Source organism: Periplaneta americana, chromosome 8 (assembly GCF_040183065.1).
Source record: "Periplaneta americana isolate PAMFEO1 chromosome 8, P.americana_PAMFEO1_priV1, whole genome shotgun sequence".
NCBI classification, from domain to species: Eukaryota; Metazoa; Arthropoda; class Insecta; order Blattodea; family Blattidae; genus Periplaneta; species Periplaneta americana.
In genome coordinates this window covers 45261616-45278276 of record NC_091124.1, presented here as the reverse complement: position 1 = coordinate 45278276, position 16661 = coordinate 45261616, and the positions used below count along the sequence as shown (strand labels likewise).

Genomic DNA, 16661 nt, shown 5'->3' with positions numbered 1-16661 from the left:
TCTGCCAGATTAAATAAATTATTATTATTATTATTATTATTATTATTATTATTATTATTATATACAGTCACGAAGCTTGAGTTTATGAGGGTACTAGAAACAATAGACTTTGCAGGTACTATTTCGCATTGTCTGTAATGAGGCGATAGTAGCTATCCTAGTGGTTAGCAACTATCTATGGATGCATATTTACTACGTATTGAACTTCTTGACTATATACTAGACTGTGTTACAATCTTGTTTCTTGCCGATCTCTCTTGTCTAAGCGATGGGCTTATATGGGGTGGGAGGTAGTGTGCATGCCTCATTTGTGTTGTATATTACATCAAGAAGTTTATGTGAATTAAATTTTAATTCTGTGTTGAGTACAGTTTCTGTCTGTATATTTAATATTCTGTATCGTTCAGTTCAAATTTGCGTGTTTACTTTATTTTTCTTTCTATCTCCATGATTTTCGTCCTGCTTGCATTTATCTTCATCCCATACCATTGAAGCAGTAGAACAAGTGAACAGCTTTAAGTAGGGTAACTTAGTCGGAATCGGGTCAGTTTCAGATATTTCTTTCCCACGGCAAGCATAAATGTTTTCTATCATGTAGTGTCATCTATCGTCAATCAGTCGAAATTCATCTATGAGTTTGGCGCCAAAGCTTGTGGTTAATGTTTGTGTTAAAGCTGTGAATAATGGAAGGCAAGAGCTATTTGTAGTTTGTATTTTAAATTATCGTTTTTAAGGTTTCCGTTATTGTGCAATGAACGTAGTTCAGAATTTCCCTGAATTGTTCATAGAATCAAGTGCATTTCTTATAGCATAGGTTATGGCATTGAGGGTGCTGTAAAGGTTACGTCAGTAGTACCAACCTATGGTTTCTAATGCCACTACATTTCAGGTTAATAGGGTCACACAATTATGGGTAAATGGGGTCAATGTCTGTACATGGATTTTAAGTCCATTTATTCATATATTTGTCTCAAATGTCTAGTAATATAAACAATACGTCTCGTGCATGGACTGAAGACCAAATGCAGAAAGCCATTAAGGCATTTCGAGAGGGGAGGAGTCAACGCCATACAGCCGATCTGTATGGAGTTCCACATTTATGCCTACAGCGCCGTCTGCAAAGCGGTGAAGATAGGCCGTTAAAAAATAAAGGTGGTCAAACAACGTTCAATCAGGGACAAGAAAAGGACCTGTAGATTCTGTTCCGTGAAATATAGTGATCCTCGCTCAGAGAAACTTGGAGACTGGATTCAATGCATGGGAGGCGGAAAAGAATGGTACCACGAACATTGTGTTGGGGCCAAGAGAAAGAAGAAGTTCATTTAAAGCAAATGCAGATTAAATTATTAAATTTTGGAACTTATTTATTGTTTTTGGTGATCCAAAAGAGCATTCTAAGAGTGACCCCATTCCCCCTAGTAGTTGACCCGATTTAGCCTAACTTGGTAGGATGAATAGGGTCGTGCAGTAGAGTGAAATTAAGATATATCGTTCATAGGTTTTTGTTATTATTGAATTTAACACTAATGTGATTTGTTGCTTGAAGACTAATCTAAACTTTGGTATATTTTATGTTTAATAAATACTAAGTTGTTAAGCATCATCTTGATTTTAGTAATTTTTTACCCTATTCCGACTAAGTTACCCTACTTGAGATGTACTATAAATAGTTACATGAACTGCTGCCAAGAAGCTAAAAGGAAGCGAGCAATGACAAAGGAAACTTTCAATAGAAAGAGGAGCATCTTTTTTTGAATCTCTGGAAAAAGAACCAAGGAAGAGACTAGTAAAGTTCTTTGTGTGGAGTATGACATTGTTTGGGGCGGAAACATGGGCATTACGATAGGCGGAGTGAAGAGAAACGACTGGATTGTTTATATGGAGAAGAATGGAGACATGAAATGGACAGACAAAAAGAAATAAAGTGCTGGAAAGAGTGAGTGAAGAAAGAATAATGCTGAAATAGATCAGGAAGAGAAAATGGAATTGGCTGGGTCACTGGCTAAGAAAAACTGCCCACTGAAGGATGCACTGAAAGGAATGGTGGAGGGTAAAAAAGTTCGGGGCAGAGAAAATTATCAGATGAAAGAAAACATTAAAATATATAAGTGTGCAGAGACTAAGAAGAATGTAGAAAAAAGGGAGAATTTGAGAACGTTGGGTTTCCAAAACCTGCTCTTGGGCGCAAAACTTTGAATGAATGAATGAATGATGAATGAATGAATGAATGAATGAATGAATGAATGAATGAATGAATGAATGAATGAATGAATGAATGAATGTTCTTAAAATGGAAACTAAAAATATGATATCAAGTTTCTGTGTATTGTATTTTTCTGGCAATATACATTATTATTATTATTATTATTATTATTATTATTATTATTATTACCATCATCATCATTATTACTATTAGATGTCAAATTTTGATTATTTATTTTTTGTAAAGTCATTAAAGGTGATATTGATTGTGAATCCTTCATAAGCAATATCAGTCTTCATATTCCGGTTAAGGGTTTAAGATTTCATAAAATGTTATATAATAGGAATTCTAAATCTCTCTCTCCGGTCTGCAGATGTATAAAATATGCTAATTTGCATGGATTGAACTTGGATCCATTTAATGTGTAGTATATACTTTTTGGAGTTTTATGTCAGTTATTAATTTATGTCTTTTGTTTAGATATGTATTATAATATCGTCGCCTGAATGCAAGAACTAGGTAACTTGATTTTTCATATTTTGTGATATCGCCTATTTACTTATTTATTGCACTAAGGAATATGTCTCGTTTTCTTCTACCTGTTTGTTATATTGGAAAATAGATGTCGCTGGTGTCAGTTACCTAGATCCTGGATTATATTTTGTGCGATTTTTGCTATGCTATAAAAGAGGTAACTAAAAAACGCAAATTTCGAGTTACCTAGTTCTTGCATTCAGGCGACGATATTATTCTCGTCATCTTTTATATCATTCGTATTATATTTATTTATATGAGTCCATTCTTTCATTTTCAATTATCATTATATTTGTCATTATTTTAATAATTATTCCAATGTCCTTTTATTGTAATTTATAGCATTGTTAATGTTTTGTTAAATTGTATTGTGCTGAATTTTAATGAACCCTGGCTGTTATACAACACATTAAATATTAATAAACAAATCAATATTAGTAAATAAACAAACAAACAAATAAATAAAATTATTATTATTATTATTATCATTATTGAAACACGAAATAACCCTTTCAAAACATGAAGTATTTTGTTTCCAGGTATAACCGTTATCAGAAATGTAAAAAAACTCATTAGTGCTTTATAAAAATGTAATTATTTTAATTTGTAAAAACGTACAATTTAAAACGTATACGAGTTAATAACTAAAAAGTTAATATTGCTCTACAGAAGATTTTTAGTAATTATGTTCAACATTAATACACTATACTCATGACTTTTTACACACGAAAAGTCAACATGTATTGTGCCATAAAGAACAGAAGTGGTCGGTGCACGCAATATATTTGTGTGTTTGTGTACCTGCGGTTACACGTTCGCACTTCTATACAAATTAATGCTGCGGTTTTTACGTCCACGTATAAATATCAATAATTATCTCGCACGTCACATATTTCGTAATAAATGTAGACACAAAAAAGTTCAGCATTGAAATGTTTGCTCACAAAATTAACCTCGCGGTGTTTTTATTTTACGGAAGTCTGGTGTGTATTTCTGTTACAAAATATAGGACAGAACTTGTTTGAAGATGAAGTAGACTAATATATACATGTAATTTGTGCCCGTATTAAAATGTAAAATTCATATTACATTGAATTTTCTAGAAAATTGTGATTGTAATATACAGCATATATGAATACATTCGGTAATAAATGTTTCTTCTCTGATAGTGGTAGTACCGGTACTTGTAATAACAGTATATTATTGCTCTCTATTATTATTATTATTATTATTAATCATTGTCATTGTTATTATATTATTACTGTCATTATTATTATTACCGTAGTATTATTATATTATTATTATTATTATTATTATTATTATTATTATTATTATTATTATTATTATTATTAGACAGTTGATGTGGGATGACTTAAGGAAAAGTTAAGTTGTTTCGTATCGGAATATATGGCACGTGCCGCGCCGTCCGTCTTTTGTGTATCTGCCGAGTACAGCAGGGTACATAACGAAGAAACCCCGGTCCACATTGCAACGCAATGTGTGCAGTTGTGTTATCCTGCTCAAGTATTTAGTACGAGTTGAATAGTGTAGTGCTGATCCATTCATAATGTCGAAGTCAAAACTTTAAATTCGCTTAGAGATATGAAATGCAATTAAGAAGTATGAGAGTAACATTTTATGTATTAACGAAAACAATATCGTGTGTAATGTATGTAAAATTGAAATAAAAACCAGAACAATTCAGGCTATAGAGAAACACTGCAACAGTACATCGCACAGAAAATGCGTTGAAATGAAATCTGAGAAAACATCTACATCATCATCATCATCATCATCATCATCATCATCATCATCATCATCATCATCATCATCTAGTTGTGCGGGTCTAACGACACGTGCAACATGATGCTCAGTACAAATATTCCTCTAAAGAAATTGAGTGATCCCCATTTTAGAGGTTTTCTTCAGAAATTCTCTCGATATAAAAACTGTTTAAGCGATAGGCGAAGACGATTCAGCTTCGACAACTTACGAGAATATATCGTCGTTTACTGCAACGCTGGTAATTGCATCAATGATGACGACGACTGAAGGTTGCAAGGCATGTACTACAGTAAGTTATTTTTCTTTTCCTTCTGACTGTACGAGATACAGTAGCATGTTGATGTCGTCTGTTTACGTTTAAAACCAATGGTCTGAATGAAAAAAATATAACATATAGTAAATGTGCACTTACATTCAACGATAAGTCATCCCGCATCCACTGTCTAATTATTATGATTATGATTATTATTATTATTATTATCATCTTCATCATCATCATCATTATTATTACACGAAGAGGAAGGCAGAAAATAGAAAAGAATGGAGAAAGCTGGATTTGCAGTGAAAAACCTGCCCTTGGGCAGAACACTAAATGAATGAATTATTATTACTATTATTTTCAGCTCGAAATAGACCTCAACCGTCTCCTAAGAAGTGACTATGATTCATTACGGTTTATTTTAATGTGGCATTAATTAGATAGATATTAGATATCTTGCACAGGAAAGGGACCGATGACGGGCTTATGTGAGGGCGGCAATGAACCTTAGAAGCCATTTGTAAGTAAGCAAGTAAGTAAGATATAGCCGTTAATCATTTCACAAAAGTAACTAGTACATTCCTGTGGGTTCGCCATAACTCTTTAAATTCTGCAGAATTCACACTGAGTTGAAATGTAAACATTCACATCATTTAACACAAATTTATTCTATCCAACAATACTACAATGACAAGCGAAAGAGCGGAAACAGCGTTTTTTTTTTCTTATGATGCTGCCTATTGTTTTCCGTCAACAATTATAATTACACATCCCCGGAAATTCTTTGAGCCGTTCTTTCTAAAGGCACCGGTATGAATTTCGTAATATGCATAGTTACAAAATTATAGCAGTTTATAATCACAGAATGTTTCTGTGGACACACTGTATAATACACAGATGAATCTTATTCTTCCTGTTATTGTAGTTACTTTTGGGTAAAATATATTCGTGAACATTTTTATATTTTAATAAATTCATTATTATTCCTTCAATATTTGTCTTCCATACAAAAATATTCAGACATCCAAATTTACCAGAGTGGGAATCGAACCCGCGCCCGAGCGCTACTCCGTATCGACAAGCAAGCGCCTTAACCTACTTTTTTTTTTTTTGAACACGCTATCCCTTACAGTGATAGAGTAAAAAATCTAGGAATTTATATGGACAATAACTTAAGTTGGAATACTCAAATCACACACATATGTAAAATAATTTTTATGAAAATTCACGCACTAAAAAGAATTCGAAATTTCCTTCCGTTGCTTCTCAAGAAGAATTTAGTGCAGTCGCTCTTGATGCCTCATTTTGATTACTGTGACATACTCTATACTGACCTTAACATGAAATTGACAGACTACAGCGTGTTCATAATGCATGTGTTCGATTTATTTGCAACGTCCGTAGCTCTGACCGTATCACACCTTCACTAAATATGCTGTCCTGGGTCCGTCTCAAAGAGCGAAGAACTATTCACTCTCTCACTTTACTCTTCAATATTCTTCAAAACTCTAACCCTAGCTACTTAGCTTCTCGTTTTCAACATTTGTCCCATATCACGAAATAGATACTCGCTCACAACACCATATCACACTCTCCATTCCTAAACACAGAACATTCTTCTACTCTTCATCTTTCACCATCTCTGCAGTTCATCTCTGGAACACTCTACCACAACATGTCAGAGACTGTCGGACATTGTCTAGTTTAAAAAATAAATTAAAATTGCACTTTTTCAACTCAGATTCCTTTCAGTTATAAGCCCTTTTCTCTGCGATAGTTATGTAAAAATATAGGCTATATATTTCTTTTCCTTCCTTTCCCCTTTTTGTTCCCTTTATCAGCTGACGAATTTATTATCATAGCTTTTTATTGTGAATTTTATTTAATTTTCTTTATTTTTTTTCTTTTTTATTATTTTATTATATTCTATTTTGTTATATTCTTCCTTACGTTTTCCATATTAACCATTTGTGCTAAATGAGTTGCTTTTGCTATATTCCAATGTATTTTACTTTCTTTTTCTTCTATTATGGTATTATTTTCATGTTGTTTAGTGTCGATTTTATTATGCTATTATTATTTCTCTTTGTAATATGTTAGTATTCTGTTCTGTAACTTTTTTGTTACATTTTAACTGCTTGAATACTTTGTGGCCTGGTAGAGTGTAAGAGAAGGTCCTATGGCCTTAACTCTGCAAGTATAAATAAAGAAATTCATCTGGGGAATCAAAAACATTTTAAATAATATTAAAATTTGACGCTAGATAGCACTTATGGCGCGCATTTGGTACGTTACTTTTTTTTTTTTAATGAGGGCACTGTATTCTATATAATATTAAAGAAAATTATAATTGTTATTCCATTTTGGCTGAAATGATAATATAAACGTGCTGAACATAATGAGTGTTTCAGCATGGCCCTCTTCGTGCCCTTCTTTGCACATGGCCTTCTTTATTATTACAGACAAGAATCTTCTTCTGTTTCTGTTTCTTCTTTCTTCTTTTATATTACAAGTTTACTTTATAAGTATACAGAAAGGAGATACACAAAATGGATACAAAAGTTATTATATACATTTTGTAAATTGTTTATAATTTATATAGGTCTAGGTTTTGCCTCTGTTCAAAAGTTTTTATTTTTCTGTTTGCATGTAGTTTTTATATGTGTCTATGGACATATCCTCTGAAGAACACAATACAAAACTCACCGTATGTGCAAGCATCAACAGAGAAATGCCGAGAGCGATGGGCTAAAATGAAATCCGGCAGGATAAGAATTTCTGGTTTAAACCAAGTGTATCTTGTGATCGCTATCGGTTGCAGATATTGTGACAGTTGACACCATATTGGTTGGACTCTGGTGCATTCGCTAAGTTTATGTAGGCCTACAAGTGTTTCAGTTTGTCCACAGTGAAGACACTTGTCATCTTGAGAAAGATAAATTTAAATCAGCCGAAATCGAGTAGGTATGATGTCATGTACCATCGAAAACCAATTAGATTTTATTCTCGTGGATAAGATTGACGCACTAATGTTCTTCCAAATACGACTGAAGTTAACACAGGTTGGGTTATTCCTCATTATGCGACTGAAGTACGCCGTTGGCTGACACGCGTTCTTGAACGATCTATGAACGTACCCATCATTTGGTCATTTGGTCACAAACAACATTACACGCTGGAAGACTCATCTACCCCGTGAAGACAGGCTTCAGCTCGTCGCATTAGTGGAAGAGCCATGATCAGGCCAGTAGCATCATAATTTCCTCCTCTCGGACTCCTTCCTGTGGGGTCATTAAAAGATGTTGATTTATGAATCTCAGCCTGACGACAGCGCGTAACTGCAGCCGGGAATTTAATGTAGCTTTGAAACAATCCGAGCCTGTCGACCTCGCTGGAAGGTCACTAAAGCTGCACCGAAGTTCACGGCTACATTTCCAACATTAAGGTAATTACGAAAAAAATGCTATAGCGTACTTCATATTAATTGTTTATTTAGCGCCCGCTTCAAACTGCAGGGTTTTAACTGTGGTAATAAACTAATTGCACCACACAGAAAATCTAATGCTTATTCTGGCAGTTGTTGTTGTTGTTGTTTATTGTTAATAAAATAACATTGACAGAAATACAATCTTAGTTCTTCCCTGAAGGAGTAAAAAACTCGTGCTCAGGGAGATATCTAAACACAAAGATAATTTTTTGACACAAACTGGGTCAAGAAAAAAAAATTACAAGACTAAATTAAATTTAAAAATACAATTTCAATTTTAACAATTTAAGTCATACAAATACATATACATATTACATCAATATATATTCTTTAAAAATTAAATTCCTAACGCTATTTTTTAAATTCCTGATACTAAAATTTTGCAAATCTGGATATTTATGAATTATTTTATTGTATAACCTTGTACCAAAGTAGGTGCCATGGCTCAGAGCTGTGCTTGTGAAACACTTTGGTTCCTCTAGTCGTATAAAATCGGATCTTTTAGTTCCATATTTATGATGATACAATTTTAATTTATTACGGTTTTTATGTATGAAGATTAATAAGGCTATATAATAAATCTGTTTAATTTTCAAAACATTAAAATCAGTAAACAAAAGGTCAGATGAATAATCAATTGGTTTATTAAGGCATATTTTAATGATTCTTTTCTGAATAAGTATTAGTGGAGTGAGATTAGAATTACAAGCATTTCCCCACCCTAAAATTCCATACTGGAGAATGGATTGAAATAAAGCTAAATAAATGAGACGTAAAATATTAACTGGTAAATATGACCGAAGTATAACAAAGATATAAATTGTTTTACGTAATCTATTGCATAAATATGTAATATATTTGTCCCGTTGTAAGTGTTGGTCGATCGTAATGCCTAAATACTTAACTTCTGAGGATTCGGTTGATATGGGACAATCACAATTTTGAGAAGAACAATCTGAATGATGAATTTTGAGCCTAAAGGAAGATTGAGGAGATTGAAGACCACTGGACCTTAGTGAAAATGGAACAACAGTTGTTTTGGATGTGTTTAAGGAAAGAGCGTTTGAATCAAACCACTCTTTAATTACCTGTAATCCATTATTCGCATTAATATAAGTGCCTTCCCAAGATTGTTCACCAAAAATAATTACGGTATCATCCGCATATGAATATATAACCCCATTATATTTGCGTAAATCTGTTAATAACAAATCATTTATATAAATCAAGAATCAAATTGAATCAGAGGTTCGAGAGTTCAAACCTGGCCGAGTACGTTTGATTTTAATATTTTATTTAATTGTTTATTTATCGACGCTTTATCAACTAGCAAGTTATTTACAGTCATAGAACTGGTAATAACGAGATGGTGTTTATTTTGGCAATGAGGCCGAGGTTTCGCCATAGATTAGCTGACATTCGTCTTACGGTCTATGAATTTTAAAAGAAAGAAAATGTTTACCATGTCTTTCACATGGGCGAAAGTAAATTTGGGAAGCCCCTGTCGTAGATTTGGGCTAAGTAAAAAGTCCCATCCCTATCAAAGAGCTGCAAGCAAAATACAACGAAAATTTATCATACATACTGAATTTCCATGTTACATAGTTCTACTGATAACGTCTTTGAAAAGCTGCTGCTTCCTTTCGTGTTACCACTAACGAGAAACCGGACTCATTTTTTTTTATTAATTCTACGACAACGGTTTTAAATCAAATACGTCTTAAATTTGTGGTTGTTTCAAATTATTGGTTTGCAATTTCGGTCATGGGGTATCTTAACTGACTTTGTTTGAAATATCTCGCAATATATTTTAGCTTAACAGCTAGTGTGTCGGGTTTCGAAGTCAATAATCCCAGGTTGAAATGCTGAGAAGTTCGTCTGCAATATCTTGTGGACAATGGTGTTAGTTGAGAAAGGTTTTCCTGAAGCTCTTCCATTCTGTCTGCCACCATTCTAGTTCACAAATACCTTTTTTATTTAACGTACAGTATAAAACTCTCCTCACATTTCGCACATCATGCAGCATTTGTAACGGCCAAGTGGTTTACAGTCAATTCGCTTATTTGTAAAAATAGAAGCTTGAGGTGAAACGATCGAGAATCAGTGTAATCGTGTTGGGAAAATAAAATAAAACAGCACAGAATCTGGAACGATTATAATCTTCGTCCATTTAGATGGTAATGATAATGACAGTAGTAAGTAGTAGTAGTAGTAGTAGTAGTAGTAGTAGTAGTAGTAGTAGTAGTAGTAGTAGTAATAATAATAATAATAATAATAATTATTATTATTATAATTATAATAATAATATTAATAATAATAATAATATTATTAATAATAATAATAATATTAATAATAATATTATTAATAATAATAATAATATTAATAATAATAATAATAATAATAATCATAATAATAATAATAATAATAATAATAGCTATTGTTTCGAGAAAGGATTAAATCTAAGAATAAAAACTACTGAAAGATGTAGCATTATTCTGGAAAGACTTGCAAGAATTAAATGGGATAGGCAGGCTATTCAAAGATCTGTGCTAAATTCAACATATAGAGCTTACATAAAAAGAGTTATTTTATGGATGAAAATCTAGTTACAGTTTCTCAACAGTTCTGGACAAACTCCAGAAGGTTGAAAATACGGGAGTGAGATTGATTACAGTGGAAATAAAATCTACATCCATTATAGCAATGCAGATAATTACAAAAAACAATCCAATAGACTTATTACTGTTTAAAAATTAATTAGAATGCACCATAATCACTATTGAAAGAAAAGTGAAGATTCAAAATGGCTTATTTCAACTTGCAGAAACCTTCAGAGAAAAATACTGTAAAAAATTTGAACCGGAGAATCAAGTCAAGAACAGAATTTAATTTAGTATACTGAAATTAAATAGAAAAGAAATGGACATGAATACTAAAGAGTTTGCTTCAATTTGTCCTTAAATTTATTAAAATCAAAATTATCTAGGTGAGGATGTATTATCAAAATGGAGTTGCTTCAAAAAGAAACTAAGGTTGCACTTTTTTAAATTCAAATTCTTTTCACTTATAAGCCGTTTTCTCTGCGGTAGTTTTGTAAAAATATATGTTTATTTTTCCTCCTTTTTATGGTCAGATGAATTTATTATCGTACCCTTTTTATTGTTGACACTATTTAAATTTCGTATTTTTAAAATCTTATTACATTCCATTAATTGTTATACCCTTCCTTACGTTTTTCTCTGTTAACTATCTGTACAAACTGAGTTGCTTTTATTTTATTCCAATCTTTAGATCTGTATTTTACCTCCTTTTTTTCTATTATGGTACTATTTTCATATTTTTAGTGTCGATTTTGTTATGATATTATTTTTTGTAATATGTTAGTGTCCTGTTCTTTAACTTTTTGTTAAATTTTCACTCGTATACATTTGTCACCTGGTAGAGTGTAAGAGAAGGCCCTATGGTCTTAACAACTCTGCCAGTAAAATAAATAGATGATGATGATGATGATGATAATTATTATTATTATTATTATTATTATTATTATTATTATTATTATTATTATTATTATTATTATTATTATATAACCTTCAGCCGTAACTCTATGATTTAGTCTAGTACTGTGTAACATTGAGATTCAGCTAAAGAACAAGTCAAATTTTTATGGTACAATAAACATGTAAATTCTTTTGTGCGAGATCGTGCGTATTTGCTTGGTTTCCGCACAAAACCAATCCGCGGTAAGTCTAAAATTCCACATTCAGTATTCCCAACCGAACACACATAACAATTTCCCTCTTCTTATCGCTTAAGTGACATATTGATTTTACTGCTTTAGGCTTTTAACATGTTATTTTTAGAGACGTTCAATATAGTAATAATTATAAATTGGAAACTTACCACTGCAATTTCACCTAAATTGCACTGTTCATTATTGTTTTTAAATATTTGCAAAAATTAAGTAAACTCTACAACTCCACTAAAGTTATTGCATTCGTGATGCATGTAACATTAAGGAAGCCGTTTGTTTTAAGTTCGCATTTATAGACTGGGGGGAAAAAAGACAGATGTATATCACGGCCTGCTGGAGTATAGTAAACACAGAAAATATTTTAAAGCAACGATGTTGAAGATAGATATTTTTGTTTTGCAAATTTGCCGTCATTGAACAGAAACCAAGATGGAGATTTCATTGCAACTAATTAGAAATTCCTCTTTCAGGTATGTAATAAGCGATCTTCGCACAAAATAATGTACGATACACGAGCGGTATGTTTTCTTTCAATTGTCGGAAATTAAAAAAGCTCAACTACGTTTCGCTTTTTCAAATTTTTCCTCGAACATGAAAACTTCAACATACCGCTCTTGTAATCCATATTACTATTAATTACCTTGGATGTGATCTCTCTTACATTTCCTCAAACGACGTAGAAAACAAGTTCAATAAATTCTTAAGACTTATTGGAACAATTAAACGTACACTAATAAATAAAGTCGACAGACAGACTGTGCTCAAATTTTACAAGACACTGGCAATACCAACATTGTTGTATGGTTCAGAAACTTGGATTCTGACTAGAGCCCAACAGAGAAGAATTGAGGCCGCCGAGGTGAAACTCTTAAGGCCACTAGCAGGATTTAGACTACAGGACCATAAGAGAAATGAAGATATACGTCAAGAACTGAATATAGAATGTATAACAACTACAATTGAAAAATATAGAAATAATTGGTACGACCACATAACAAGAATGCCCAACGACAGGATACCTTTTAGAACATGGTGTTACAGACCTACACGAAGAAGACGAGTGGGAAGACCAAAGAGACGTTGGAGAGACCAGTTTGACGGATAAAATTCTGGAGGCGGAACAGGCCATCTGCCTAAACCTTGAAGTTATTGATGATGATGATGATGATTATGATGATGATGATGGTGATGACAATAAACATGTTGTTCTTTATACTTTATACATTTTTATGATATTATTTTAATAATGTATATATATATTTTTTTTTAATTTGGAAAACATGAAATTTGTTGGAAAATAAATTGAATTGTTTAAGTAAATTTTAATTATCCGCTTTAGAAACAATATCAGCGGAAAAAACTGTAAATGTTGTTATTTCTCCCATCTGATTATACCATACTGGATGATAGATTGAACCAAAGAAGAGAACTGGAATGGTATGGACATATCAGTAGAAGGAAGAGAGCAGGTTACCTAAATAAATTATGGAATGGTATCCATCAGGAAGACAGAAATGAAGCTGATTCAAACTTACTTGTTTACAAGGAATTGGCGGAATGATGCGAGAGAAATGATTAACAGGTAAATAGGAAGGATAGAAACAACTAGAGGATGAAGCTAAATTAATTGGCCGTAAGAAGATGTGACAACGTTGTTCAACTTGCAGAATAATAATAATAATAATAATAATAATAATAATAATAATAATGATAATAATAATAATGATGATGATGATAATAATAATAATAATAATAATAATAATAATAATAATAATAATGATAATAATAATGATGATGATGATGATAATGATAATAATAATAATAATAATAATAATAATAATAATAATAATAATAATAATAGTAATAATGCCGAACAACGTGTGAAATATTTATAAACTTCTATATTACGTAAAAGTTGGGAACTTGAAAGAAAAAAGCATTACATAAAAAAAGGGATCAAATTTAATTTTCTGTCGCACCTGTGTCGCTGTGATGTAGGAAAGATAACAACTTCCTCTGTTCCCTAATGAGAAGATATAAAAACTCACTTTTATCTTGTACGTTTAATCAAAAGACAACAAAGCATTCTGTGCATCTACTGTAACACACAATATGAAAAAGAGGTGAATAACAGCTATTGTGTTACACCTTGTCTTTCCTTCATTTTTTTTAATAATGATGCCGTACAGCCAGTAAAATACTGTCTAAGTCGAAAATAACATATTACCTTCGTAAATTATTTTCAACGCTGTTTTACTAGTTGGAGGTATGAAATTCTAATAATAAAATTGTAAATTATCAAAGATTTCGTACTTATTTATTAAACTATTTTTACAGTAATATTTTACAAGGAAATATATCTTCACAAATCACAATTTTCGAGTTAAGACTCTATTTTACTGGGAGTGCAATGTTATGTACAGTATATTCATCAGTAGCGATTCTTCTTTGAAGGATATGAGGAGGATCCTACAGTTTAATTTCGTGCCTCTGAGGATAGAAACATTTTTATTACAGATTTTGATTTTCAATGCGTCCCGACGCAATAATTTCCTTTAAGCTTCCTCTCTCTGTTGTGAGTTGTCGCCACTGCACGGCGCAGAAATAATTTCCGAGGAATCATCCAAATATCTTACAGCAAACTGTATTTTCTAGCTGTGAAGTTACTGGACAGGGGAGGGTGCGGAGGGTGGGGTACAGCTTGAGTTACCGTGTTTGAGGATATGTCCATGCATCCTAATACTTCGACCCTTCTTTCTGGGTGGTGGAGACCCTGTCAGAGACTACAATAAGAATTTTCAAGTACCCTTATAACCTGGTGTGTGGATAAGCTTCAGGGCTTCTACCGCGTTGTATTGGTGTTATTGGCTGACGTTTCGACCGCTGTGTTGTGACCGTCTTCAGAGCAGTTGTTGGATAAGGAAATCGAAAAATCGAAAGAGAATTGGGAGGAAAAATTTTAAAAGGTACGCAAAACGCGGCCTTGCAAGGGGTTGGGGGCTGTACAAAACTAAATATGTGAGCTCCAAGCCTGTTGGCCACTAGTCTCACTCCGGGTTACGCTGCTGCACTGAAGGAACTCTAGAAAGGAAAAAATCGAACAAAATCGAAAAATCGAAGGAGAATTGGGAGGAAAATTTAAAAGGTACGCAAAACGCGTCCTTGCAAAGGGTTGGGGGCTGTACAAAACTAAATATGTGAGCTCCAAGCCTGTTGGCCACTAGTCTCACTCCGGGTTACGCTGCTCCCCTGAAGGAGCTCTAGAAAATTTTGAAGGGGAAGCCGAAATTGGACGTAACCTCTTAGGTACCACATACGCGAGGGGGGCTGAGATTGATCAATTGAACACGGAACGGGGCGAGGAGGAGTTGGTTGGTGTTTGCTGTTAGGATGGCAAGACGCCGTCATCTGTTGTTCAATGACAAAGCATGTGAAGGCCGTCGGAAGAAGCGCCGTGAAATCTAATCTGCAATTTGAGAGGACCCTGTCCTTTCAATTTGCGACTTATTGAGTGACCTCGTGTATTTAATAGACTATTAATATTATCTGAACTAGGGCATACATCGTTTATAATAAAGGTGGAATATATATGGGGAAGGGCATATAGGTCCGTGGCCCATTTCTTATAGGGCTCATCCCGACATTTGCCTTACGCCTGAGGAAAACCACGGAATACCTTAGGCGAGATGAGTTGTCTCATGTATAGGAGACTAGCCAATTTGGCTATTATGTAGGAGGTGATTGTTATCATGAGCCTTGTTGAATCGTCTCAATTTTGAGACAAGCCATTTGGCTATTGATGGCTCAATTACGAAGAGGGGGGAGAGATGTAATTAGTTAATTAATTTAAGTAATTAGGAAGATTAATGGGGATATGAGTGCAGGTCCGTGGCCCATTTCTTTTAGGGCTCATCCCGACATTTGTCTTAGCGCCTTAGGAAAACCACGGAAAAACCTTAGGCAGGATGAGTTGTCTCAATATCAGAGACTAGCCAGTTGGCTCTTAGGTTGAATGACTCTATGAATCGATGGATATATACTAGCCAATTGCCTCTATTATAGTTCCATCGATCAACAAAAATAGATAATGTTAGGGAGGGATTTTGTTTAGCCCAGTTAAGACAAAGTCATTTTACAGCGGTTGCACTATCCAAGGAGTCTCATGGAGTTGAGTCGTGGCTACCAAAACCTGGGAGTAACGCCAGCCTCCCTGTCCTCCTGTCTCAATAGTATAGCTAATGGACCTGTCTGGTGTCTACGCCGTAACCTAGGATCATACTGGCCGAGGCCAGATATGAGCGGGTTGGGGTTAGCACGAGCTTCCGCATACAGGTTCCTAGCCAGTCGAGCAATGAACTCGTCTATGGTTGGCAACTCTAGTTCATCATGGAACTTTCTTCTCGAGGCGACTCGGGGGAGATGGGTAATGAGTCGAATCACCTGGTTTTGGACAACTTGGAGTTTACGGAGATGGGACACTGCCGCAAACCCCCATGCGGGTGCGGCATAGGTAATGACAGAGCGAATGAGGGCCTTATACATGGTAAGTCCTACCCTCAGGTTGTCAGGAGTTAAGGCCGCCAGAATGGGATAGTGTCTAACTATCAGCCCGTTGGCCTTACGAAGAAGGGATTGGATGTGA

At 33.7% G+C, this 16661-nt stretch overlaps 1 protein-coding gene across 1 annotated transcript in view; it reads left to right on the top strand.

Annotated features, from left to right (window-relative positions):
• Positions 1-16661, top strand: part of LOC138704295 (uncharacterized) — a 630735-nt gene that overhangs the window by 37225 nt on the left and 576849 nt on the right. The gene's annotated exons all lie outside the window — the stretch shown is intronic.